Source organism: Crinia signifera, chromosome 7, assembly GCF_055691185.1.
Source record: "Crinia signifera chromosome 7, ASM5569118v1, whole genome shotgun sequence".
Lineage (NCBI taxonomy): Eukaryota > Metazoa > Chordata > Amphibia > Anura > Myobatrachidae > Crinia > Crinia signifera.
Genome location: NC_139223.1, coordinates 96508709 through 96532374, shown reverse-complemented (window position 1 = coordinate 96532374; position 23666 = coordinate 96508709). Strand labels below are relative to the sequence as shown.

Below are 23666 nucleotides of genomic sequence, written 5' to 3'. Positions count from 1 at the left end.
GTGGGGGCAGAGCATGGGAGAGAGAAAGGGGGGCCTGGGACAGAGCAAAAGAGGAAGGACAGGGTGGGGGCGAGAGGGTGAGCCAACAGGAGATGAGAGAAGTTAAGGAAACAGTGAGGTGATGGCGCTAAGCTGGCAGGTGTGAGACGATGGGGCGGGAGGGTGAGGTGACTAGGGGTGAGAGGGGGCGAGGTGAAGGGGTGATTCCACAGGGAGCGAGAGGAACTTTGTGGAATAAGAGGTAATGAGAGAACGAAAGGTGCCAGAGAAAGCGTTCTGATAGAGAAAGGGGGACAAGGAAGAGAAGGGTTGCGAGTAGGAGTAAGAATGTCAGGGAGAGAATAGAGGAAGAGCCAATGTCAGAGAGAAAGGGGGAGTGGAGATGTCACAAAGACAACAAAAGAGTACATCGTGGTGAGAGAGGGGGTAGACAGAGAGAGAGAGAGAGAGGGTGTCAAGGAGAGAGCTAGAGAGACGATGCCATGGAGAGGAGGGTGGTAGAGCAAGGGAGAGACTGCCAGAGAGGGAGGAAAGAGGGGAAACTGGAGTAGAGAGGGGAGAAAGACCAGGAGCTGAGAGAGATGAGTGGCGAGATGGAGTAAGAGTGAGGGTTGAAAGAAGGGGCAGGGGAAATAGAGCAGGGCAGGGGGGGTACAAGGGGAGAGAAAGGACAGACAGCAGCTGAGAGAGAGGGTGACAGACAGGTGGTGGGGGCAGAGTATAGGAGAGAGAAAGGGGATTGGGACAGAGCAAAAGAGCAAAGACAGCGAGAGGGTTAGCCAACAGGAGGCAAAAGGGGTTAAGGCAACAGTGAGGCAACGGTGCTAAGCTGGTGTGAGTGAGACGGTGGGGTGAGAGGGTGAGGTGACTAGGGGTGAGGGGGTGGGGTGATGGGGTGATTGCACAGGGGGCAAGAGTAGCTTTGTGGAGAAAGAGGTAATGAGAGAATGAGAGGTGCAAGAGAAAGTGTTCCGATAGAGAAAGGGGGATGAGGAAGAGAAGGGCTGCGAGGAGGAGTAAAAATGTCAGGGAGAGACTGAAGCAAGTGTTAGTGTCAAAGAGAGAAGGGGGGAGTGGTAGTGTTGCAAAGACAATGAAAGAGCGTGTTGCGGAGAGAAAGAGGGTAGACAGAGAGAGAGGGTGTCAAGGAGAGAGCTAGAGAGATGATGCTGGGGAGAGGAGGGCGATAGTACAAGGGAAAGACTGCCAGAGAGGGAGGAAAGAGCGGAAACTGGAGTACAGAGGGGAGAAAGACCAGGGGCTGAGAGAGATGAGTGGCAAGATGGAGTAAGAGTGAGGGTTGAAAGAAGGGGCAGGGGGAACAAAGCAGGGCAGTGGGGTACAAGGGGAGAGAAAGGATAGACAGCAGCTGAGAGAGAGAGTGACAGACAGGGGGCGGGGGCAAAGCATGGGAGAGAGAAAGGGGGTCCTGGGACAGAGCAGAAGAGGAAAGACAGGGAGAGGGTGAGCCAACACGAGGCGAGAGTGGTTGAGGCAACAGTGAGGCGACGGGGCTAAGCTGGCGGGGGTGAGACTATGGGGCGAGAGGGTGAGGTGACTAGAGATGAGAGGGGGTGAGGTGATGGGGTGATTGCACAGGGAGCAAGAGGAGCTTTGTGGAGAAAGAGGTAATGAGAGAACGTGAGGTGCAAGAGAAAGCGTTCCGATAGAGAAAAGGGGATGAGGAAGAGAAGGGTTGCGAGCAAGAGTAAGACTGTCAGGGAGAGACTGGAGCAAGTGTCAGTGTCAAAGAGAGAAGGGGGGAGTGGAAGCGTTGCAAAGACAACGAAAGAGCATGTCGTAGAGAGAAAGAGGGTAGACAGAGAGAGAGGGTGTCAAGGAGAGAGCTAGAGAGATGATGCCGGGGAGAGGAGGGTGGTAGAGCAAGGGAGAGACTGCCAGAGAGGGAGGAAAGAGGGGAAACTGGAGTAGAGAGGAGAGAAAGACCAGGGGCTGAGAGAGATGAGTGGCAAGATGGAGCAAGAGTGAGGGTTGAAAGAAGGGGCAGGGGGAATAGAGCAGGGCAGGTGGGTACAAGGGGAGAGAAAGGATAGACAGCAGCTGAGAGAGAGGGTAACAGAAAGGAGGTGGGGACAGAGCATGGGAGGGAAAAAGGGGCCAGAGGTAGAGCAAAAGAGGAGAGACAGGGTGGGGGCGAGAGGGTGAGCCAACAGGAGGCGAGAGTGGTTGAGGCAACAGTGAGGCGACGGGGCTAAGCTGGCGGGGGTGAGCCGATGGGGCGATAGGGTGAAGTGACTAGGGGTGAGAGGGGATGGGGTGACAGGGTGATTGAACAGGGAGTGAGAGGAGCTTTGTGGAGAAAGGAGGTAATGGGAGAACGAGAGGTGCAAGAGAAAGCGTTCCGATAGAGGAAGGGGGATGAGGAAGAGAAGGGGTTGCGAGCAAGAGTAAGACTGTCAGGGAGAAACTGGAGCAAGTGTAAGTGTCAGAGAGAAAAGGGGGGAGTGGAAGTGTTGCAAAGACAACGAAAGAGCATGTCGCAGAGAGAAAGAGGGTAGACAGAGAGATGGTGTCAAGGAGAGAGCTAGAGAGATGATGCCGGGGAAAGAAGGGTGATAGTACAAGGGAGAGACTGCCAGAGAGGGAGGAAAGGGGAAACTGGAGTAGAGAAGGAAGAAAGACCAGGTGCTGAGAGAGATGAGTGGCGAGATGGAGTAAGAGTGAGGGTTGAAAGAAGGGGCAGGGGGAATAGAGCAGGGCAGGGGGGAACAAGGCGAGAGAAAGGATAGACAGCAGATGAGAGAGAGGGTAACAGAAAGGAGGTGGGGACAGAGCATGGGTGAGAGAAAGGGGCTTGGGACAGAGTGAAAGAGTAAAGACAGGGTGGGGGCGAGAGGGGGTGAGTCAACATCAGTGAGAGGGCTTGAGGTAACAGTGAGGCAACAGGTGTAAGCTGACAGGGGTGAGGTGACTAGGGAGAGACCCTCACTTTCTCGCCCCATCGTCTCACCCCTGTCAGCTTACCCCCGTTGCCTCACTGTTACCTCAAGCCCTCTCACTGATGTTGACTCACCCCCTCTCGCCCCCACCCTGTCTTTACTCTTTCAGTCTGTCCCAAGCCCCTTTCTCTCACCCATGCTCTGTCCCCAACCCTGGTCGGTCAGCCTCTCTCTCATCTGCTGTCTATCCTTTCTCTCCCCTTGTACCCCCCTGCCCTGCTCTATTCCCCCTGCCCCTTCTTTCAACCCTCACTCTTACTCCATCTGGCCACTCATCTCTCTCAGCACCTGGTCTTTCTCCCCCTCTACTCAAGTTTCCCCACTTTCCTCCCTCTCTGGCAGTCTCTCCCTTGTACTATCACCCTCCTTTCCCCGGCATCATCTCTCTAGCTCTCTCCTGGACACCATCTCTCTGTCTACCCTCTTTCTCTCTGCGACATGCTCTTTCGTTGTCTTTGCAACACTTCCACCCCCCCCTTTTCGCTCTGACACTGACACTTGCTCCAGTCTCTCCCTGACAGTCTTACTCTAGCTCGCAACCCCTGCTCTTCCTCATCCCCCTTCCTCTATCGGAACGCTTTCTCTTGCACCTCTCGTTCTCCCATTACCTCCTTTCTCCACAAAGCTCCTCTCACTCCCTGTGCAATCACCCTGTCACCCCATCCCCTCTCACCCCTAGTCACTTCACCCTCTCGCCCCAACGTCTCACCCCCGCCAGCTTAGCACCGTCGCCTCACTGTTGCCTTACCCCCTCACACTTCCTGTTGACTCACCCTCTCCCCGTCTTTCCTCTTTTACTCTGTCCCAGTACCCCATTTCTCTCTCCCATACTCTGCCCCCACCACCTGTCTGTCACCCGCTCTCTCAGCTGCTGTCTATCCTTTCTCTCCCCTTGCATCCCCTGCCCTGCTCTATTCCCCCTGCCCCTTCTTTCAACCCTCACTCTTACTCCATCTGGCCACTCATCTCTCTCAGCCCCTGGTCTTTCTCTCCTCTCTACTCCAGTTTCCCCTCTTTCCTCCCTCTCTGGCAGACTCTCCCTTGCTCTACCACCCTCCTCTCCCCGGCATAATCTCTCTAGCTCTCTCCTTGACACCCTCTCTCTCTGTCTACCCTCTTTCTCTCTGCGACATGCTCTTTCGTTGTCTTTGCAACACTACCACTCCCCCCTTCTCTCTTTGACACTGACACTTGCTCCAGTCTCTCCCTGACAGTCTTACTCTTGCTTGCAACCCTTCTCTTCCTCATCCCCCTTTCTCTATCGGAACGCTTTCTCTTGCACCTCTCATTCTCTCATTACCTCTTTCTCCACAAAGCTGCTCTTGCTCCCTGTGCAATCGCCCCATCACCTCACCCCCTCTTACCTCTAGTAACTTCACCCTCTCGCCCCATAGTCTCACCCCCGCCAGCTTAGCCCTGTCGCCTCACTGTTGCCTCAACCACTCTCGCCTCCTGTAGGCTCACCCTCTCCCTGTCTTTCCTCTTCTGCTCTGTCCCAGGACCCCCCTTTCTCTCTCCCATGCTTTTCCCCGCCCCCTGTCTGTCACCCTCTCTCTCAGCTACTGTCTATCCTTTCTCTCCCCTTGTACCCCACTGCCCTGCTCTATTCCCCCTGCCCCTTCTTTCAACCCTCACTCTTACTCCATCTTGCCACTCATCTCTCTCAGCCCCTGGTCCTTCTCCCCTCTGCATTCTAGTTTCCCCCATTCCTCCCTCTCTGGCAGTCTCTCCCTTGTACTATCACCCTCCTCTCCCTGGCATCATCTCTCTAGCTCTCTCCTTGACACCCTCTCACTCTGTCTACCCCCTTTCTCACCGCAACATGCTCTTTCGTTGTCTGTGCGACGCCTCCACTCCCCCTTCTCTCTCTGACATTGACACTTGCTCCAGTCTCTCCCTGACATTCTTACTCCAGCTCGTAACCCTTCTCTTCCTCATCCCCCTTTCTCTATCAGAACGCTTTCTCTTGCACCTCTCGTTCTCACATTACCTCTTTTTCCACAAAGCCCCTCTCACTCCCTGTGGAATCACCCCATCACCTCACCCCCTCTCACCCCTAGTCAGCTCACCCTCTCACCCAATAGTCTCACCCCTGCCAGCTTAGCCCCGGCACCTCACTGTTGCCTCAACCCCTCTCGTCTCCCGTTGGCTCACCCTCTCGCCCCCACCCTGTCTTTCCTCTTTTGCTCTGTCCCAGGATCCCCTTTCTCTCTGCCATGCTCTGCCCCCACCCCCTGTTAGTCACCCTCTCTCTCAGCACCCATCTATCCTTTCTCTCCCCTTGTACCCCACTGCCCTGCTCTATTCCCCCTGCCCCTTCTTTCAACCCTCACTCTTACTCCATCTCACCACTTATCTCTCTCAGTCCCTGGTCTTTCTCCCCTATCAAATCCAGTTTCCCCCCTTTCAGTCAGTCTCTCCCTTGCTCTATCACCCTCCTATCCCCAGCATCATCACTCTAGCGCTCTCCTTGACACCGTCGCTCTATCTGTCTACCCCCTTTCTCTCTGCAACATGCTCTTTCGCTGTCTTTGCAACACTTCCACTCCCCCCTTCTCTCCGACACTGACATTTGCTCCAGTCTCTCCCTGACAGTCTTACTCCTGCTCGTAACCCTTCTCTTCCTTGTCCTCCTTTCTCTATCAGAACACTTTCTCTTGTACCTCTCGTTCTCTCATTAACTCTTTTTCCACAAAGCCCCCCTCACTCCCTGTGGAATCACCCAGTCACCTTACCCCCTCTCACCCCTAATCACCTCACCCTCTCGCCCCATAGTCTCACCCCCGTCAGCTTAGCCCCGTCGTCTCACTGTTGCCTCAACCCCTTTCGCCTCTTGTTGGCTCACCCTCTCCCTGTCTCCTCTTTTGCTCTGTCCCAGGCCCCCCTTTCTCTCTCCCATGCTCTGCCCCCACCCAGTCTGTCAAACTCTCTCTCAGCTGCTGTCTATCCTTTCTCTCCCCTTGTACCCTACTGCCCTGCTCTATTCCCCACCCCCTTCTGTCGACCCTCACTCTTACTCCATCTCGCCACTCATCTCTCTCAGCCCCTGGTCTTTCTCCCCTGTGTACTCCAGTTTCCCCTCTTTCCTCCCTCTCACAGTCTCTCCCTTGCACTATCACCCTCCTCTTCCCGGCATCATATGTCTAGCTCTCCGACATCCTCTCTGTCTAACCCCTTTCTCTCCACAACACACTCTTTCGTTGTCTTTGCGACACCTCCACTCCCCCTTCTCTCTCTGACATTGACTCCTGCTCCAGTCTATCCCTGACATTCTTACTCCTGCTTGCAATCCTTCTCTTCCTCAACCCCCTTTCTCTTTCAGAATGCTATGTCTCGCTCCTCTCGTTCTCTCATCCCTTCTTTTTCCATGAAGCTTTCCCTGACCACCCCTCGCCTTCTTCTAGCTCCTCTCTTTTGCACTTTCCGACACCCTGTCAACCATGCCACTCACTCTTACTTCTACCACCCTAGCAGACATTGTAGTGACAGTAGGGGGATGGGGAAACTTAAAAGGATAATATGAGAAATTGGGAAAACAAATTAAAATCTATATTTACCTGTGCATCGAAATCCATAAAATTCTTGCCCAGCATCTTCAGAGACTCTGCAGAACTGTATCCTGTGTCCCACCACCAAGCTGTTCATAAAATCCAGAGTGATTGAAGACTTTGGCTTCCTCTTGCAACATTGCAAACTTTTTCCAAAAACCTCAATATTCAATAGAGTAGCTGCCCTAGTGAGAAGGGGAAAACCATTCAAGTAAGTTTTTGTATTAGTTTACAAACCTATCAAATTTAAACGCACAACACTGTACAGGAGGTCAATATACCGCATGATGCCATACAAAAACAGATATAGTTAATGTCGGGATTGCCCATAAGGGTACAGGGTAAACCCACAGTGGACAACTCTGTCCAAGGGCCCTCTTACTCTTCGAATAGGTTTCCAGAGTGGAAACTTGATATTATACATAACCCCAATTTATAAAAACACGCTTATACAATTTAGAAAACAATATATGAAACACAACTAAAGGCAGCCCAACAACTGTTCCCTGAAGGCTGAACAACATAAACTAGAACATACACCACAATAGTGGTATGGTGCCTGAATATTAGGATATATATTACAATATTAGGACTTGAACCAAAATTTAAGGTATTAAAGTCCAAACTCCAGTGAAGCAAAGAGGTATTCGTCCAATACGTGTTGTATTTGAATGATCCTGCAATAGGCTGGCACAGAATATACAGCAGATTGTTCCTCAATTTAGGGGCAGATTTATTAAGCTCGGTGAAGTGATAAAATGTCCGGTTTTTATCACCGACCAATCAGCTCCTAACTGTGAAGTTACAGGCTTAGTTTGAAAAATGACAGATAGGAGCTGATTGGCCGGTGATAAAAACCAGACACTATCACTTCACTGAGCTTATTAAATCTACCCCTCTGTTCTTTAAAAATAAACAGGTAATATACTAGGAAACTGAACTGATGCCTATCCTTTTAAAACATTGACATCAACTGATTTCATCATTCTGATTCACCCAAAAAGTTGGTTACATTGATGCCTATTCTTCCAGACTTATAGCATCAAATGTAACCTTTGAAGTGTAGCTCCGTCTCCTACATGCAATACCTTGATTCTGACTGGCAGAGCTACACTTCAAATGTTTAAATTGATGGCAATTATCTGGAATAGGCATACCTTACATTTTGGATGAAATCATTATATTGAGGCACCAAAGCATAGGCCACTAGCACTAAATTTTGGGATACAGACCCACGCAGAAAGAAACCCCAGGCAAAAGTGAGAAATTACACAGGTTTTAAAACAATCCCGGGTTCGGTTTTTTTGCCAAGATACATGTAGTATCCTAGCATTTAGGATGCCATCGGTCATAATACTTACCCCACCATCCCAAAAGGGAATATCTGGACAGGGTCTCTGACTGCACCCTAACCGCGCACCTGACCCTAACCCTTCCCACTAGTGCCTAATACTAAACCCTATAACACATCGCCAACATCTAACAACGATTGTCATTTTCTCCCATACATTTCCAGATTTTTGTTCCCAGATAAATCTTTGTGTGTACACATCTTAACCCCCCCTTCCCTGGCTGCAATCTCAGCTGCCCTGATTACTTACCGAATGGGATTACGGCTGTCTGTATCCTGGCATCGGTGTCCTGTTCCATTCAGAGCTCCATCGCCAGTCTCGTGAGGGCAGTCGGGATGCTGGCATCTGTATACTGACGTGATTCTTCTAGCATGATCTTTGCTGACATGATTTTAAGGCATCCTGTTGAAAACAATTGAAAATGTACATGTGGATGAGATACAGGCTCAGTATGGCAAGGATAAGTCATATGCACAATATACTAATATTTTAGCTGTACAGAAACACTAACCATACGCTGCACAAAGCATCATTTAATATAAGGGAATGTTAGATGCAATACCAAGACAAGGCTGTAATCTGCTCCATTACCACAGTATTACATAAAACCATTGTTGTATTTGTTATTTTATTAATGTAGTTCACCCTGAGTGCTGAAGGACCAAGGACCAAGCAGCACACTCCAAGCAGCAGAAGTCTGTATCATTAATTATATTTCATAAGCAGTGAATGTGAGGCAAGATATGCAAATGTGTGTGTGTGTGTGTAGGGGGGGGGGGGGATAACAAATAGAATGAATGCTGAGAATACATATAATGAATGGCTGGTATAAAAAAATTAAGGAGTAGGTGAAAGAAATTGCAGCTGGGAGGGGTAAAGTGGGGACTTTTTGAGCTCACCCTGTCTGAATACCAGCAGCTGGGATTACGATGTCGGTATACAGACCCCCGGGATCCTGGCCGCCAATGAGTCATACCGAACACATTTAAACTGTGGCGTAGAAAGGATAGGCTGTGATGAGGAAGGGTTGGGAGAGAATTCCACCATAGGGCAGTCATCCATATGTATTTCACTGATAGATATCTCTCTCGCTATCTATCTATCGATATAGATTTTTTATTTATTCATTAACAGTTTCTTATATAGAACAGCAAATTCTGTTGTGATTTAAATACATATACTCACAGGGCCTGCACTACTGTTGCTTCCTCATGGAGGTACAGGGAGTATGCACAAATAAAGCAGGCAGACAGGTACTGTATTAAGCCTTCGGGGGGGGGGGGGGGGGCAGGGCACCTTAGAATGACACTCCTCCCCCAAAGGACTTAATAGAGGTAACACCTACAGCAGGCCCGGCCAACCTGTGGCTCTCCAGATGTTGCTAAACTACAAATCCCATCATGCCTTGACACAGTTTTGCTATAAGGTAGTGTTAAAACTGTGCCAAGGCATGCTGGGATTTGTAGTTTCACAACATATGGAGAGCCACAGGTTGGCCAGGCCTGAACTACAGGACGGGAAGTGCTTTCTGAACATACTGAAGTCCCTTCTGGGGGCTACACTACACTACATAATACATCATTACACTAGATACAACTACCTGCCACACTACATTCCTCACAACATTAAAACACTGCAGCCTGAGCCCCCCCTTCTAGTTAACTTACCATGATGCCAATGTGGGGCACCTGGTCCACTAGAAGAGTATATGGCAGCATACAATTTGTGACACCCTTATGGTGCATACACACTGTACAATTTTTTTGACCAATTTCATTGAAAGACATTTCCATTGAACCCAGTGTCCTGGACGAAAGATCTAGCTACAGTTTATAGGCTCTTTTTGAAAGATATCCAAACTGAGCTGCATGCACAGTTGACTAACAATCTTGATGAACAACTGGCGGGTATGCACATCATCATTCGTCGCAAACGCACTGAAAGATATTTTGACCAATTTCATTCAGAATTGCCGAAATTAACAAAGTTGGTCAAAAAAGTTGGTCAATAAAATTGTACAGTGTGTATGCACCTTTAAGGTGCATACACAACGTCCAATTTTTTGACCAATTTCGTTGAAAGACATTTCCCTTGAATCCAGTGTCCTGGACGAAAGATATTAACAACAGATGAAAGATCTAGCTACAGTTTATAGGCTCTTTTTGAAATATATACAAATTGAGCTGCATGCACAGTTGACGAACAATCTTGATGATTGCGCATCATCATCCGTCTGTCACCAATATCTTTCGTCAACATCTTTCATCCAGGACACTGGGTTCAATGGAAATGTCTCAACAAAATTGGTAAAAAAAAAAAAAAAAAAAATTGTACAGTGTGTATGCACCTTTACTTACTCAAAAAGGAAAGCAGTCCGACTCTCAGAAATAAATTCCGCAGCCTTTAACTTAACAATCAGATTTGCACCAGTGGCAATCAGATCTGTAGTGTGTGACACTCAGCGTCAAACAAGTCTGCAGAGTGTGACACTCACCCAATAACCCAGTAACAATCAGATATACAGACTGTGGCACTCAACAATCAGATCTGCAGCCACCAGCAGTGCACTCTGTGCAGAGACCTGTGACTTACTTCCCCTTATACAGCAATGGTTGCATTTCAGGAAGTTTCTAAGCTCTGCACCAAATACCCATATGCTCAGTTACAGCCTGGGCTCCAAATTGGGACTCAGAACTCGCTGGTGCCTTACCCAAACCATGCCAGGAAATGGGTGAAATAATGATGCCATTCTGCAGGAGTGTGAAATAATGACATTCTGCAGGGTGACAGTAGGTAAAGAAGAATGGTGCAGTAAAGAGAGCGTAGGAAGTCAAGATGGTGCCCAGAGAGGCATAGGGGGGAGGGGTGGTGGTGGACCGAGGTCCAAATGGCGGGAAGGCCCTTTTCACACCTGGCACCCTTGCTAGCCAGTCAGGAGGAGCGGGGGGGCGAGCCTGGCCAGGAAGTGGTTAAATGGCAGGGGAGGCAGCAGTAGAGCTGGACAACAAACAGATATCCTCCATTCAGCAACAGCTCTATCCAGCTAGCAGGGGGAATAAAGGTATCACAGCATCATTTAGCAGCAGCTCTATCCCAGTGAGCAGAGGGGTGAAAGAAACCACAAGCATCCCTTACCTAGCACAGATCACAGAGCAGAGGACCCACAGCTGGGGTTTCGGGAGCAGCAGCAGTCCGGTTCATCCAGCCCCATAGCTACTAGCAAGCAGCCAAAATCGCCTGAAGAGATCCAGCAGCTTCCAGCAGGCAGCCATATGTGTCCAAAAACCTAATCCATGTGCCGCGGTCACGTAGCAGCATCGAGGCTAAGCCCAGAAAAAGCAGGAAGTAACCCAGTAGATTCAGGAAGGAAGGAAACCATAGAGGGAGAAGCCGTCAGCAGCCGCACACAGGAGCTCGGCTTGGAAGTGCTCCACCTGGTGGCCCCAGAGCAGTTAAACACCAAGCAGGAGCAAAGAAAAGCACTTTTCTTTGCTCATGCTGGCCGTTTAGCTGCCCTGGGGCCACCAGGGGGAGCACCTCCAAGCCGAGCTCATGTGTGCTGTAGCCGGCTTCTCCCTCTATGGATTCCTTTGTGCCTGCTGGGCTCCTCCTCCGCTTCCTCCCTGAATCTCCGGTAGATGCGAAATTATAGTGGGCTAAAGGACCTGTGATGACATCACACCCACGTGACCCACTGTGATCAGTGGGAGGAGTCAGTACACTGAGTTCCATTTCCTCCTTCCTTTCCTACTGAAGGCAGGAGCAGTATGTGCTGCGGAGTGCGGACTGTGTGTGTGAGACATCCCAAGTATCAGGTACACATACACCCAGCGGCACTCTTTCACCCGCCCGGTGGGCACCCCCTACGTCACCTGCTCTTACCACCCACCTTACCCGGCGGAACACCCCCCCCCCCCCCTCCATCGACGGGCACCTTCTCGCCCGGCAGCACCCTCCGCTCCCGTTCTTATCCTGCACCACCACCCGCACATCCTGCCCCCACACTTTCCCCCCTGCACATCCTGCCCCCACACTGTCCCCCCCTGCACATCCTGCCCCCACACTGTCCCCCCCTGCACATCCTGCCCCCACACTGCCCACCCTGCACATAATACCCCACACTGCGCACCCTGCACATAATACCCCACACTGCCCACCCAGCACATAATACCCCACACTGCACATACTGCCCCCACACTGTCGCCCTGCTCATACTGCCCCCACACTGTCCCCCCTGCGCATACTGCCCCCACACTGTCCCCCCTGCACACACTGCCCCACACTGTCCCCCCCTGTGCTTACTGCCCCCACACTGTCCCCCCCTGCGCATACTGTCCCCCCTGCACATACTGCCCCTGGAATCGGTACATCTGTCAGAACAGAATTAAGTCTACAGTCATTAGGTCGACTGGCCCCAAGGTCGACATGACTTAAGGTCGACATGGTTTTAGGTCGACAGTCATTATATCGACATGAGTTTTTCACTGGTTTTTGACCCGAATGTCGACATGGACACAGTTGGAGTTGAACCGCAGCCCCTTGCTTCGCTCGCTGTGCTTCGGGCACGGTGCCTCGCTATGCTCGGCACACTTTTTTATTCTCCCAGTGGATGGTAGGGCATGAAATACCGCCTGTCGGCACATGTCGGCTCAAAAAACAGTGAAAAACTCATGTCGACCTAATGACTGTCGACCTTGGCCCATGTCTACCTTCCGGGGTCGACCTAATGACAGTCGACATAAGTCTCTTCTGACTCATAAGTCTCTCTTCCTGTGGAACCCCCTTCTTCCCGCTCGACAGGTACCCCCCCTTCTTACCTGGCATGGCCCCTTCCTGCCTCTCGCCCAACGGCACCCTCTGCTCTTCTCAACGCTCCCGGCTGGCACCCCGCCCTTCTCACCCCGCCACCCCCTGCACTTATCAATACACCCCTGGCGGGACTACCTCTGCACTTTAACCCCCCTCCACGCGCTTCTCACCCCCTGTGACACCTCCCTTACCCCGTTATCCTCCCTGCTTCTCACCCGCCCAGCGGGCATCGCCCAGGGGCTCCCCCCCCCCCTTTACTCTCTCCTGTACGGTTGGCACCCCACCAGCTTCTCACCAGGCAGCAGCCACCACGCCCCTCCATTCTTATCCTATGGCACCCCTTTCTTCCGGCCCGACGGGCACCCCCTCCCCACTTCTTACCTGGCATACCCCCTCCCCGCTTCTCACCCGACAACATCTCCTGACCGGCCACCCCCTGCAATTCTCACCCATCTGACGCCCCCGCCCCCTCCTTCTTACCAGGCACCCCAAACCCCTGCTTATCTCCACGCCAGCGTCATCCCCCCTCTGCTTCTACCGTACTTACCCAGGCACCCCCCTTGCCTCTCACCTGCACGGTGACACCCCTGTCCCCTGTTCTTACCCTGTGGCACCTCCTGCTTCTCACCACCCACATCCCCCCCCCTGCTCTCACCTGTCTGGCTGACACCCCACCACCCTCCCGTGCTTCACACCCCACTCCACCCACACTTACCCGGTCATCCCCCGCCTCTCAACTCCCCTACCCTTCCCACACATGCCCGGCGGGCATCTCAAACCCCCTGCCTGTTTACCCGGGCACCACCCCTTGCTTCTCACCTACTCGGCGGCATACCCCCCTTGCACTCCCTGCTTCCCAACAACCCCCACTTCTCACCTGTCTGGCGGGCACCCCCCAGCTTCTCAACCGGTGCTGGTGAGAATGAGACCTGCCTCCTCTCCCCCTTTTGTGTTGCCCCCTCTTGCCTTCTTCACCCCTCCGTTTTTCCCTCTTTCCCCTGTCTCTCACCCTCTCTCTCTTCCCTGCTGCTGACTTTTTTTTCTCTCTCTCCTCTGCTCTCTTCCCCCCTGCCCCCTCTGTATCAACCCTCACTCTGCCACAGTCTGTCTCTCTCCTCCCCATCTTTCACCACGCTTCCTCTCTCTCCCTGGCGCTGTCTCTTTCGTTCTCTTCCTGATACCATCTCTTACTTCATCTTTGACACTCTCGTTTTCTTTCCCAGGCACCTTCTCTCCCCCATTCTCTCCCTGACACGCTCACTCTTGCTCCCATCTCTCTCTCTCTCTCTCTCTCTCTCTCTCTCTCTCTCTCTCTCTCTCTCTCTCTCTCTCTCTCTCTCTCTCTCTCTCTCTCTCTTTCTCTTTCTCTTTCTCTCTCTCTCTCTCTTTCTCTTTCTCTTTCTCTCTCTCTCTCTCTTTCTCTTTCTCTTTCTCTTTCTCTTTCTTTCTTACTCCTGCTTGTAACTCTGTCCCTCTTTTGCTCTTCTTCCTTTCCCTGACACCCTACCCCTTGCACCACTTTTTCCAAGAAGCCTTCTCCCTCTTTCTCGCACCCCTTGCCCTTTCTTGCTCCTCTTTTTTGCAGTATTTCCCCAACATCCTCTTTGACATCACTCCACTCACTCTTTCTTCTGACCCCCCCCACCCAAGAGACTGCACCCTATCACAACCGACCACAGTGTTTCATTCCCCTTCCCACTGGCTTCACACCTAGTTGCATTGTTCCCCCCTTCTCCTAACTGTGCCCCACCTCCGATCTCCTACTCGGCAGCAGTGTCGCCCCCCTCTCTCCTAGTCACAGTAATCGCACTCAGTGAAAAATAAAGTGTGTGTCCCCGGAACCCCTCTTTGTTAAGTTGGGGTCCTACTCCACAGTTTTGGGTCCCATCACATAACGCTTTTGAGCAGTGGCGTAACTACAGAGGGTACAGGGGGATGGCACCGCTATGGGTCACGGCCGCTTGGGGGGCCCCATGGCCCTGGAAGGCAATCCCCTGCACCCTTTTTATTCTCCAGGTGTTTTTTTATATTAATATTGCCGATCGGGCATGGCTGCTCTGCCAACCGACTGCCCAACCCCCCTTAATTAACTGCCCCCTCCCTTCAGTGGCTGCATAAGAGACCCTGCACTACCAGTGAGGATGATGGCACATGAGACCTGCGCCACCGGTGCCTGGGCAGAGGAGACCTACTACACTACTGTTTGTACTGGGGGGGCTCCCCTCGAAACACAAACACCTACTCTCCCTCACCACCCTTCTTGCCTCTCCTTCTCCTCCCCAACACTGCCTCTATCCCCTCTCTCCCACCCGCCTCTGTGTCAACTCTCCCCTCTTTTTTTTTTTGCTGACTCCTCAACCCCTTTTCTCTCTCCCCCCGCCCCCTTCTCTTTCGTGCTCTCGCTTGTCGCTCCCCTACTGCCTCTCCTCTCTCCCCTGCGCCTTTCTTTCTGTCAGCAATATCTCTCATCTCCTCTTTATTTCTCTCTCTGCCCCTAGCCTTTCTCCTTTTTCTCCTTCCTGCTTTTTCCCTTTCCTCCCTCTCTTAAGGACAGATGTATCAAGCTTCAAAAGTGATAAAATTGAGAGTGATAAACAGCTAGCCAATCAGTTCCTCCCTGTTATTTTTCAAACCCAGCCTGTAACATGACAGGTAGGAGCTTATTGGCTGTCTGTTTATCACTGTCCATTTTATCACTTTTGAAGCTTGATACATCTGGCCCTTACACTCATAAAACACTGCTGCCTCTCCCTCTTATTCCTCTCCCACTGCTGGCTGTGAGTGGGGCACTGCTGCCTCTGGCAACTGAACTAATGGGCCCTACACACGGACCGATAATCAGCCACTTTCTGAGCGATTTTACATAATTTTACTAAACAGCTCAGAAAGTGGCTAAATATCGCTGTGTGTGTAACCCACACAGCGATATGGACGCGCAGCCCCGTGGGACCCTGATGAATAACAGCCTTGCCTGTAAATGTAAAGTGATCACTCAGAACGCCTTGTACATCTCTGCTGTGTGGTGGCTTCTGAGTGATCACTGAAGGGGTCAACCCGGCCGGTCACACAGCCACCTCGTTCCTATAATGTCTCAGGTACCTGGCTGCCCAACTCTCACTGTCTGCCTGCAGCAGAAAGCTCTGACCAGCGGGAACTTCCTGTCTGGACTCTGCAGCATGTCCCAGGAGGCTGGTGGGTGGCATGCAGCGGTCTCTGGCAGCGCAGGGTTAGGCGGGGCAGTGCTGGTGGACAGGGGGTCCCTGCAGCGTATGTGAGATTATCAGCAGTGTTCCTGCAGTGGATGGGAACTACTAGTTCCCATCTGCCGCAGAGACCCTGCCGCTGACTTCACATACGCTGCAGGTACCCCCTGCCCGCCAGCGCTACCCGACCCTGTGCTGCCAGACCCCGCTGCATGCCACCCACCAGCAGGCAGGGGGTCCCTGCAGCTTATGTGAGATCAGCGACGGGGACCCTGCGGCGGATGGGAACTACTAGTTCCCATCTGCCGCAGGGACTCCGTGGTGACTTCTCATACGCAACAGGGATCCCCTGCCCGCTAGCGCTAACCTCTAGAAGCACCCCTCTACCTCTAAGATGCCCTGTGCACCTCTTCCAAGATGCCCAGCTCCCTCCTCACCCTGAGATGCCCAGATGCAGCACCCGGACCCCTCCCCCACTCACGGCAATTCCGCCCCCACTTGCAGCACCCGGGCCCTCCCCCACTCGTGGCACTTCCGAACCCCTCCTCACCCTAAATAAACTGAGCCTTGTGGTGGCATTGTCTCAGCGGTGGTCTTGGTCCCCCTCATCCAGCGGCGTGGAGGAAATAAAAATTCAAAATGGCCACGGCCAGACAATCATGGCTTGTCATTGCCCCACCCCCTGGAGCTGGCTATATTAACCAGTTCAAGACGGGGCAGCCAGTCCGATGGCGGAGGGGGAGCAGAGAAGAGCTCCAGAAGAACAATCCCTGGGAGGTGGTGGAGGCCATGCAAAAGAGCTTAAAAAGGCAGCTGCCCCAGGTGAAGACTCCGCAGAAGCCCTGGGGGGGCAGGAGCCCCCCTGGGTGAAGACAAGATGAAGTTTAATAAAATATTTAAAAACCTGTGTTTTTTTTATATTTCCTTTACAGGGGGGCTATAGGTACCAGCAAGGGCGTAACTACCATAGGTGCAGGGGGTGCAGCTGCTATGGGGCCCACTTTGCCTGTCAAAGTATCATGTGCTGTATACATTTTTCAGCATTAGATGATAAATAGGGACCCTTAAAAACTTTTGCTATGGGGCCCACATGTATCTAGTTATGCCACTGGGTAACGGCGAGCCATTAATGCCCCACATGCTGGTACCTGTGGTTCTCCCAAGTACCAGCATGTGGGGCAGGCTTGTGGGATACTGGGAAAAGTCTTAAGACCTTGTGGGTACCCTCTAATATCCAAGGTCTTAAGACGATGCCCAGTATCCCATAAGGACTTTGTGAAAAGGAATTACCGGTAGGTATTAAATTCCTATTTTTACGGTTTAAACAAGCTATCAACCCTGTACCCACCGCTCGGGTGCAGGGGATAGCCTGGGGCTTCAGTCCAGGCCTGGGTTGATTAGTTAGGGTGGGTAATGTTTTGGCCATGGGACCCCATCGAGAGTATCCCCTGGCTGCAGCATTATACCCCCTTCTAGTGGAGCCTGGTGCTGGTCCCCAAAATACGGGGAACCCCTATTCATTTTGTCCCCTGTATTTTGGAAACCAGGGCCGGCTCAAGAGCCTGGTGCGTGTCCTCCATATCTTGGGAATCAGGACCACTCCGAGCTCTGGGCTGGTCATGAGGGGGGGGGGGGGGGGGGGAGCAGGAGGAGAAGAACCCCACAACATTTTTTTTTAGACTCAGGGCATGGCCACATAATAGTACAAATTCACATTACACCACACAATAGTGCCACTTAAACACACTACACCAGCTAGAATCACTTGGACATGCTGAGCCAGGGTTACGCACACCATAATGCCTGTTAGGCATTATGCCACGCACAGTCATGCCCATTATACAACATACCACACCATTATGCCCATAACACAACATGCCACACACCGTAGTGCCCCAGTACTCCTGCTTATACATACTGTATGATGCCTCCAGTAGTGTCCCCCCCACACAATTCCTAAAGTAACGCCATTACAGATAATGCCCACAAATGTTCCACCACATAGGGGCAGATTTATTAATGGGGCTATATACGTTTAAAATAACAGGTCCCGCTTCTCCTGCATAACAAAGAGAAGTGGGCACGCTTATAACCTTGATGTATGATGCAGGCGGCTGTCGATAAGGAGAGATGTTATTTCCTGTCTCCTCAGCTCTCTTTATTGGCGGCCAGGCAGCACTGCGCGAGCGCATTGTAAAAAAAAAAAACCTCCCCTGGTCGGCTCTCTGGGCATGCGCAAGATTTTGTTATCGCAAGATCTCCAGCGCAGCCCAGAGCCAGCAGCAGGGCTAGTGCTGTCCCCACAGTGGGGATAGGACAACGCTAGCCCTAAGCTGGAGAAGCAGCTGTTACTACATCGCCCCGGCCGCTAATTGCTGGGGGGGATTACAGAGGACAGCCGCGCCGAGCGTTACTCTTCAGGCTGTCCATAGAGCACGTTAGGTGTGCTGTTAACACATATAAAAAAACGTAATCCCCAGTTAACCAGCATTAAGTGCAGATATGCACTTAAAATTAGTTGATACTTCTGCCCTTTAACAACGCTCCTGCTCCCCTCTTAGCAGACATTTCAAATGTGGTCACTGCCGGACATTAGAGATAGAAAAAGGAAAGGTGTAAAGAGATGGGGTGAGGCGAAGGCAGGTCTTGCTCCAGCATCAGCCTTCCATGCACTGGCTTTTACAGTTCAGCAAAGGCATGCTCTCATGCGTCCCAGCGCTGGCAGCCCGTGCTCACCTGTAATAGCACCAGCTGCCAGCACTGGGGAGCAGTAGAGCACTGGTGGCAGGTAGCATCGGGAGCAGCAGTACTCCGACAGCAGGCCCCCCGGGTGCAGCAGCGGATGACCCAGGGAGGAGAGGTCAGACAGCAGTGGCGGGTGGTCCAGAGAGCAGGAGTGCTCTGGGGGCTTATTCGTATTTTTGGCATTTACTATGCCAAAACTAGAAATTTTCGTATTCGTATTGATGGGACATTCGTATTTGTATTTACAAATACGAATGAATACACCATCGATAGAATACGACAGAAATCACCATTCAAAAGAATGGTGATTCCTGATTTACTAAGCGGCTGTATTGAAAATACGACCGCTAATTAGTGTAAAACATCCGCGAATGGCCGGGCAAAAACGGCAGGAAAACACACTTTATTTTCCTGTCGTATTTGCAGCCTTCAGTGTTAATAAAATAAGAATTAAAAAAAAAAAACGGCGTGTGGTCCCCTCCACAGCTGTAACCAGCACCAGGCTGAAAGAGCCGGGGCTGGTAATGAAAAATCAGGAAACACGACAAATAGGGGTTCCCCGATTTTTTAAAACCAGCCCCAGGTCCAGGGCTGGTTCCCAAAATACGGGGGACAAAATGAGTAGGGGTCCCCTGTATTTTAAGAACCAGCCCCAGACCAAACCAGCCAGCAGGGTAATGTCACAGCCGGGGTACACTTATTATATAAGGTCCCGCGGCCAAAACATTCATCCCTATTGACCAGTCAGCCTGGCCAGGGGCCCTGGGGGAGTGGGTACCCCCCCAATAAAGGGGTCCCCCTCCGGGACTTACCTGACCAGGCTGAAGCCTGGTGCTGTCCCAGTGGGCATCGCGCTGATTGCAGTGTAAAAAAAAGAATAAACTATTGTTTAATACTGTGGAACTATGAGTCCCAGCAAGCCTCCCCCGCAAGCTGGGACTTGGAGAACCACAGGTCCCAGCATGCGGGGCATTAAAGAGCCCGCTGGTACTTGTAATTCCACAGTATGAAAAATAGTCAAATAAATACACACTGACATATGAAAAATAAAACTTTAATACAGCCAAAGCCCACACATACTGATACTTACCTATCTTGAGCCCGTTGGTAGGTCCCGGGGCTCCATGGTCCAGGGTCTGGTGCCTGGGTCCGTGGCTGCAGAGTCCGGGATCTTGGTTCCGGGGCTGGTCCGGGGTCCGGGTCTCCAGGGCTGAACAGTCCAGGGTCCAGGATCCAAAGAAATCCATTTGGGGACCTGTGGAAGGAAATCCTACTCACCAGGTCCTCTGGCGAAGATCCCGTCTTCTTCTCTCTGCCGTAGTCCAAGTCCCGCATCACCCCGCTCGGACTGAGGAGAGAAGCAGAGAACATTCATCTTCCACGCCTCTCCTCCGAATGATTCTTTTGGCCGCCTAGAGGCAAATCAGGAGCCGACTTTCTTGGCTCCAACATATCTAAAAAAGGGGCAGACTAGATTCTTATCTGCCATCACATTCTAGCTTTCTAAGGGTCACAGTTACTCACATTTGCACAGACAGCAAAAACCTCTTGAGGGTTGGGGAATTGCATATGGACTTGCGATAGAATAGCAATTAGCGATTCATACACAATTCTCTCACAATTTAGCAAAGGGTGTATTCTCTATCGGGATATGGTCATATTGTCTACAGCATTTAGGTCTACAAGCATTAGGTCTACACCACTAGGTCGACCTGCATTTAGGTCGACATGACTGAAGGTTGACATGACTAAGGTCGACAGGGTCATTAGGTCGTCACGGTCATTAGGTCGACTTTATAAGGTCGAAAGGGTCATTAGATCGACATGGGGAAGGTCGACAGGCAAAAGGTCGACATGGGGTCATTTGACTGTTTTATGAGTCGACATGTGCCGACAGGCGGGATTTCATGCCCTACCATCCACTAGGGCGTGGTGGGAGAATCAAATAGTGTGCCCGAAGCATGGCGAGTGCAGCGAGCCATGCAAGGGGACGCGGTGCTATGTTGACTCTGTCGACGCTTGAAAAGTGAAAAAAAGTCGACTTTTTCACTGTCGACCTAATCAACCTGTCGACCTTATACCGGTCGACATAATGACCCTCTCGATCTAACACCTGTCGACCTAACACATGTCGACCTAATGACCCTGTCGACATAACCCATGTCGACCTTCAGTCAGGTCGACCTAAATGCAAGTCGACCTAATGGTGTAGACCTAATGCTTGTAGACCTATATGCAGTATGACGAATGATCCGATTCCTCTCTTTCTGCCTGGACGGTCAGGTAAGGGCCTGCGTCCTTTGTAAATATACCATGCAAATGGGTGTGGCCCAGAGGCAGATTTACCATAAGTAACCACTGCACCTGCCTAGGGCCCAGCACGTCCCAAGGGGCCCATAAAGATATCCTGGCCATCCAAAACATTCCCAGAGGAGCATTGCATGACTACTGCCTGATGTCATGGCATCACATGGACCAGCGCACACTCCCAAAGTCCCTTTAATAGGATATAAAACATATGGTGTCATCCACTGTATGTGGGAAACCAGGTTACTGTACATGTGACCCAGGTAGTCAGCTAAGACCTAGAGCCTGATTCAGATTTGTACTCAATGCCGATGTTCATGCAGCTGAGCATTTATAGGTAAACCCTGCATGCGCCAAGGTACTTTATCTATGGCGCCTGCAATCAGCAGCAAGATTATAGTGCTATGGATTGTTTGAGGAGGGCCTCAAACCGGTATCTTGCCTTGGGCACCGTGAGGTTTAAATCCGCCTCTGGTGTGACCAGCTGTAGGTGGGTGCAGTGGCATTGAGAGGGGGGAGCCAGTACTTATTACCCGGGCCCAGGTCTGCTGGAGGTTCCTCCTCCCCTGTTGCAGGGAGCCGGGCAGTTGGGAGAAATGAAAGGCTGCCACAGCACAGCCTCTCTCTTCTGCTCAGGACATGCTGCTCAGTGCTGTGTGCGGAGCTGGGGAGAGAGGCAGATGCTGCAGCCCTGATGCAGGCGTGATCCCTCCCTGCCACCCACCTGTAGTGCCCACTGCCTGTGCAAAACCATTTTTTTTTAACAAGGTCCGGTAACCATAGCGGGGCCCATGCACCCCGTCAGTGCCCCTGGATGGGTATGACTACCCGTCACCTGGTGCAGACACATGCTTGGAGAGCTTGGGCCAGGGGATGTGTCGGCCACCTCTACTTACATCTCTTCCTTCAGTAATGTCAGGTAGTTAAACCAACATGTTTATAAATCGTGTCTGTGTAAAACCCCTCCGTGCAAAGTGACCGTACTGACATCCAACACTATAACAATGGAGATTACCATCATTTTACCAAGTCAGCGTAATGGCATATGTGTTTTGTTATTTTTTTTTAACCCTTTGAGACCAACATCTCATGTGTTCAAAATATCTGCTAAAATTGCCAGGTTTGTTATATCAATTCAAATAACAAAAGTGTAAAAACAGATTATATTTCCTATATAAGGTAACATTGCCAGTCGTTATGATGATGTTTGCTTGGCAATTTTCACACCTATTTTGACAAATTCATTGGCACTCAAAGGGTTAAAGCACCACAAAGCCATTCCCCAATGAAATGCAATCCAGTAAGGGGCTTGTTTTCTATAACCACAAAAGGCCTGAAGCAGCGGCATCTCATATGTACCACCCTGCGCATGTTGTCCAAGTCAGACATATACATCTCTATGGATCTGTGGCCAATATGGGCTGTGCACAACTGAACTTCATCTCCTCGTGTGGCTACATGGGGGACACTGGATGGCAACGGGGCATTTGCACATAGAGTATAAATCAGGTTGGCATGCAAATGCATACACAGCTGTGATTATCTAGTTTATGTAACCACCAATCATCACAGGAGAAGCTGCCATCCAAGAAAGAAGACAGACACCCGTGGAGCCATCTCAAGTCACTATTGAGGAACATCAACTCCTAGGGTTAACCTATGGCCCTTCAGTCTGGGCGACGCAGTGGTGAGGCTGGTGACATGGTTCTCTGCATGCAATATAGCAGCTAACGAGGTAATGGGCAAGTACTAAGGGGATATACTAAAGCCGTGTACACACGGTAGCGATATGGGCTATAATCGCTGGAAATATGGTCGCTGGTGACCATATTGCCAGTGATGGGAGTGTGCCCCTGCTATAAATCGCTCCCGTTTTCAGCCCCATTCTAATCGCTGGTCGCAGGAGTTTACTGGACTGGGAAGCACATCGCCTTAGGTTTACGTTTCAGGGTAAGTCAGAGGAGGACTGCTTGCTGGCGTTTGTTTGGGATCATTTCTGCCGGGGTAGGTCCAGGGCAGCCATGGGTGCCGCTTTGGCGGGAATTGCATTTCATGCACGTTTGCGGGGAATGCAAGATCCTACTAGATCCTTTGTGCTTAGTAAGGCCATGCGAGGTTGGGCTAAAGAGCGCCCCCCCCAAGGCTGATACGCGCAGGCCCATAGATTTACACTTACTGGGTAGTTTAATAGGGGCGTTGTCAGAAATCGCTGACTCCCCTTTTGAGTCTAGTCTATTTGGGTTAGCCTTCTCCGTGGCCTTCTTTGGCGCTTTCAGGATCAGCGAGCTGGTTGCAGCCAGTAGGGCTTCTGCGAGCACAGGAATGCTGTTCACGCATGTAGTATTGACAGAGAGTGCTCTTAAGTGCAAAATTCCTCGGTCTAAGACCGATCAGCTAGGCTGAGGGAAGTGGGTCACCATGCAGGCTCATTCGGAGCCAAGGTTGTGCCCCGTGGCTTTGGCCACCATTTACGTGGCTGCTAGACCTCAGGGCGGGCCCCAATGGCTGTTGCATAGTGACGGGACTCCGCTTTCCAAGTTTCAGTTTGGAGCGGTATTTAAGCGTTGCTTGCACCATCTAGGTCTGAGGGAGGGCGAGTATGGTACGCACTCCTTCCGCATTGGGGCAGCCACATGCGCAGCGGCCAGCGGGCTTCCTGACTCTTCCATTCAAGCAATGGGTCCATGGAAATCCGCTGCATTTAAGACTTAGATAAGGTTAGATAAGATTTAGTTGTAGTGC

The 23666-nt window shown here is 51.3% G+C and overlaps 1 long non-coding RNA gene across 3 annotated transcripts in view; it reads right to left on the bottom strand.

Moving 5' to 3' along the window:
* LOC146020402 (uncharacterized) overlaps positions 1–11489 on the bottom strand; it is a 30856-nt gene extending 19367 nt beyond the window's left edge. The window contains exons 1-3 of one of the 3 annotated variants that reach the window (XR_014450784.1): positions 10996–11489; positions 8110–8262; positions 6518–6693 (exon numbers count right to left, since the gene is read on the bottom strand). This is a non-coding gene — a long non-coding RNA (uncharacterized LOC146020402). The remainder of the gene's footprint in view (positions 1–6517; positions 6694–8109; positions 8263–10995) is intronic. The other 2 variants (XR_014450782.1, XR_014450783.1) reach the window with 2 other exon arrangements.
* Positions 11490–23666: the final 12177 nt, after the last annotated feature.